The following is a 5,367-nucleotide window of genomic DNA, read 5'->3' as shown; positions in this document are numbered from 1 at the left end:
AGCGGTGAAGTGTTTCCGGGGTCAAAAGTAAACCTGGAGCGCAAAGCTCGTCAGGTGAGGAAAGAGGAGCACTCTGTCATAAAATGAGTTCCTCTTGCTCTTCGACTTTTAAACTTCTGTCACAAATATAAAGTTTTATTTTTAAATAAGGTTGTATAATCCTGTAAAATCTTCTTTGCCATAAAGACACATATCATCCTTACAGCACTGTGCCTCACTGATGTGTTTTTAATAATTTTTTTTTGACAATAATGGAGATTCATTGCAAAGATAAGCTACATCGGGCCACAGCAGTAATAGGCTTCTTGTTAAAGCAGTAGTTTTATTGCTGTTTTTGGTCTTTTCATGCAATTTGCGGAGCAAATTATTAAATACCACCAGACTTATCCTTTAATGACTGACATTTTCTGACTTACTAATCTGCCAGTTGCTTCATGTGCTGTACACTCTAGCAACACCACTATAAACCTTTTTCACTGACATTTTGACTTGTCAAAGCAGGAAAAGTACAGGTGGAATTAAAAACCATAGACTCTCTTGACAGTCAAAAGAGTCAGGTTAGTGGTAGAGTCGAGTTAATTGCTCTCATAGGATAATGAAGGTAACAACACATTTACCAATTCTACTGTGACTAGTGCACATTCGAGTAACCTCTCAAAAACAACAGTTATGTTTTGCCATTTAGATGCAATGAAAAAGTCATCACAGCTGATGGGAAAAAGACTGAAACGGTATAATACTGTGACATTTAGATTTTTTTTTTTTTTGGTTATCTTACAATTGTGTGAGGTGTTTTCTTTGAGGAGCATCCCAATAGACCGACACACAGTAGCCACTGAGTCATGCAGTAATTAGCTGTGTGAAATGTGGCTGTGCCCTGTTCCCTGAGGCCTCTTCACCACTGTAGAGGTGACACACTAGGGAGGTAACATTAGAGGACTTAATGACACATATTACAGTTAACTTACATCATCCCTGGGCTTATGTGTATCACCCAATGCTACTGAAATTACTGGATCCAAATAAGTCAGTTCCACAGATTTATTTAATCACATTCAGTCAATAACACCTTTCACTGTCATATTAAGAATGGTGTTCATGGTTGTGATCGTGAAAGAAGCTGTGGTGTTAATTACAAGTGACATGATCACTTGGCCTAACATTGATGATCCTCAGTAACCAGTATCCTGTCGCGGGTTATGAACTGGCTCCGTTAACTCTGACTTTCCCAGTTCATAACCCACGTCAGGATACTGGTTATTCAGGATCATCGGTGTTAGGCCGTGTCACCCAGAGAAAGCCAGACTAAGCTGAACTGGCTTCATGGTACAGGTCCCAGGTCTTACACATACTTATGCTGTATGTTTTTTTCTAAACTTTTGCTCATAATACAAAATAATGATAATATGATACAGAGATGAGGTTGTCCTGTGGTCTCTCTTCACATGAAAAAAAATACAAGATCAATATGATTTTAAACTTCTCTTGTAGCATATTTAATTTAAACAAAATTGAACAGATATGACAAATGGAGAAAACTATGCTCCAGGTGATTTAATGATGGTCCCACAATAAGTCATTTCACCAATGAAAATGTTTCCCCACTCATCCATCAGGCCGTGCTTTCAGCTTTAGATGGATTTAGACCCAGTAGCTGTAACAAAGTGAAATAAGAATAGATCCACGGTCTGGAGATACCCTGAGTTTTCTCCAGACCTCCAGCCTCCAAAACGAGACCTCTTTTAAAGGCCAACTGCTGCTGCAACAGTGCCATCTCTCTGCAGGGAGGACAAAGAGAGAGAATAGCTGTGAAATGGAAAACAATTTCTAATTTATTTTAACTAGTCTTCCCTCCTCCAGAAATGTTAATCGGAGGGAATATAGAAACCTCTGTCAGGACATGCTAAAATATCGGAGTAGAACAATAAGACTTTGGTAACATCTGAATGCATGTGGATTTAGAATAGCCCCATATCAAGTAGACAGACACTCATTTATACCTGGTGAGCAGCTCCGCCTGCAGCCTGGCCTCCTCTGCAGCCCACGAGGCGGCCTCCTCTTCTCTCCTCTTACACTCCTCCTCTTTGTTCCTCCTGTCCTCTTCCTCCTGCTCCTTCCTACGGAGATACTCTATCCTTTCACTCTCATCCATCTCCTGTAGCTTCCTGTTCTCCTCCTCCTGCCTTCTTTGCTCCTCCAGCTGCAAACGCTCCAGTTCAGCTGGAGGGGACAAAACAAATTTTCCAAGAAATAATATTACTACTAGCAAAACTGGATAATAGGTTTTTTTTTCTAATCTGGATTGGTGCAATAAAAGTGCAACTGTGCCATCAAAACTAAAAGTCAAAAGTCCAACGTGGTGTCAACATTTATCAAACATGTAGTGTGGCTCAAACATAAGTTTTACATCATACACACAAAATCGATTTAACACAATCAACCCAATGGCAAAACAAGGTCTCTGTCATGACCCTGATCAAATGTTTGTTTACTTTGTGACTGTAATGATAGACCAGAGACCAGTTTTACCACATGCTGCCTCATTTTTACTGTGGGCAGATCTTAACCCTCCATTCTCGTCCTTCCCTTGCTTTCTTCTTTATTTCCTCTGTCCTCTTACCTTTCCTCCTTTGTTCCTCCTCCTCTCTCATCTTTTGGAGTCGCTCCATTTGCCTTCTCCTCTCCTCCTGCCTCCTCCTCTCCCTCTCTCTTTGAGCCTGTTCCCGTCTCACACGCTCCTGTTCCTCCTCCTCGTGCTTCCTCCTATCCTCCTCCTCTGCCAGCTTCTTCAATCTGGAGATGGGAGACTGAATATTGATGATGTGGCAGTGAACAGGTTTTATGTAGAAAGGTGAATCATGGTCCAGATTTGGCTTTTAGGGAGCTTGACCATTCTAGGGAATATAAAAATGGATCTGATTTGAGATTTGTTAAGTTTTCTTGATGGAGTTGATCTTTCTAATCTCGTATCCTTGAAGGAAAGTAGGACCTGAGCTCCTCGGCTCTCTTCCTCCTCTCCCCCTCCAGCTCGCTCTTCATCTTCTCCTCCGTCTGCTCCCTCTCCTGCTGCTTCCTTTCCTCTTCCTCTCGCTCCCTCCTCTTCCTCTCCACCTCCTGCCTCCGTCTCTCTGCTCGCTGAGCCAGACGCAGAGCTGCAGCCTCCTCCTCCTCCTCCTTCTTACTCTTTCTGGGCATAGAGAACTAAAACACACACACAGGAACATATACACAGTGACTGACATTATCATGTAATGCAGATACTTTTATGTCGCGGCGGAGCTGCAGCCAATTCCAGCTGACTACGGCCGAGAGGCGGGGTACACCCTGGACTGGTCGCCAGTCAGTAGCAGGGCACACACGCAAAGACAGATAACCACACACGCACACTCTCACCCAGGGACAATGTAAAGTAGCCAGTTAACCTAATGTGCATGTTTTTTGATTGTGGGAGGAAGTCGGGGTACCCGGAGAAAACCCACGCAGGCACAGGGAGAACATGCAAACTCCGCGCAGAAGAGCTCAGACCGGGGTTCGAACCCGGAGCCCTCATGTTGCCACAGTACTTTAGCTTAGTGTGGTAAAGTTTGCACACGTCCGTCCTGTCGACGCGTTTAAAACTCCTGCCATGAAAACCAGAATGCATCCACACGCTCGCTTTTATCCCAGATGGCGCTGGATGGACTGGTTGGTTTTGTTTTTTGTTTTCGTCCATGTCACGCGCCTCTCGTCTCACTAGCATACTAAGCTCGCTCGCTGGTTCTGGTACAGGTGGTTTTGTAACGAATGTTAGTCGACAGCTCCGCCTTGCGGTAAAATCCTGTGTGACACGATTAATCAATAATCATTTTTTTCCCACCACCCCTAATGAAGAACTATGGTATCATGGCTTTACTAGTAATCTCGCAATACTAACATAGATCAGTCATCTTAAACTATCATTCACACAACATCAGAACATACGAATACGTACTTCAAACACTACTGTACATTACGTGTGCGTGGTTCCTACCAACCTCTGGCTTGACTGGGTTCAACATCAGCTGTTCGTCTATTACCATGACGGTTGAACATGATGACAGACGGCCGTGCGCTGAAGCCAGACCCATGGCGCTGGTGGGCACTGCCCCCTCACAGGAAGAGGCAGCAGACCTCCCTGAGCTCCGCTGATTGGCCCGGGATGCAGCGTCAGAGGACCTGAGTGAGCTCACTGATTGGATGCTGCTGCTTTGGGTGGAAACATGATCTTTTTCTGTGTCTTCCTCTGACTTTGCTTTTGTTTTGCCGTTGTGTTTTTGTGTTGCAGACGGCCTTCTGGTGGATTTTAGATGAGAGTCCTCCTCCACCCCCTCGTTGATATTCGCTTCATCCATTGCCATGGGGCCCTCATGGTTTTCTATGCGTAAAGAAACGCATAGGAAATAAAATAAAAGTGACAAAAACAGGATCGGAAATGAAGGAGAGCATGAAAATACAGTTGACTATAAACTGTCTGAAAGTTGCATTGATGCTTTTTTTTTTTTGTTACCTTGCACCTATGTATGACATCTCTCTACATGTATTAGTGGTGCACAGACATACTGTAGGATTAATATTGTGTCCCCCAGTCATCATCTGAGAGAATTTTAGGACACAATTGCAAACAAATGTCCTCGCTTTAACATACCTAGTGGAGTGTATAGGGTTGTCCGTCCCAGATTCTTCTATGCGTGATGTTTTGAGTAATGTTCTTCAAACTTTGCACACATTATCACTGCTTGTCAAAGATCAAGTCAGTATGTATTGGAGATCAGAGGTCAGGCCACTGTGATCTTGTGTAAGTTTTGCTTGTGAACACCCAACACTAACCTTCTCAAACATTGCCATTATCACTACAAAACACCCATAACCTCTACCTCTGCTACAAACAGACACCCAATGGCACGGAGGCATACCACCGCCGTGCGGTACTTCTAATGTTTTTAATTTGCCTGAATGTCTGTGAAGTCTTACCAAAAACTAACTCTTTGTGTTTCAGCCTCCCCTTCATCCTCCTCCTCCTCCTCCCAGCAGACACGTCCTTCTGAATCGCTGCTTCTCCTCCTTGCACTTCTCCTCTCTCTCCTTCTCTGTCTCTGGTTTTCTTTTTCTGAAAAGCAGTGATTTCAGCACTTTACAGACAGCGAGGGTGAGAATCATTTTATGCACTGCTGTGGATAGATTGATTCCTAATCTCCTTAAATTTGTGTGTGGACTTAAACTAATTACAACATTTAACTACTTTATAAAGATGTTACCATGTATTTTTATTTATTTCATTCATTTTCATTGAGATTATACTGAAAATGTTCAATAATGCCATTATACTCTGTATGATTGATATGCTCTCCT

This window comes from Toxotes jaculatrix, chromosome 15 (genome assembly GCF_017976425.1).
Source record: "Toxotes jaculatrix isolate fToxJac2 chromosome 15, fToxJac2.pri, whole genome shotgun sequence".
NCBI lineage: Eukaryota > Metazoa > Chordata > Actinopteri > Toxotidae > Toxotes > Toxotes jaculatrix.
Note: the sequence above shows the minus strand (reverse complement) of the source record.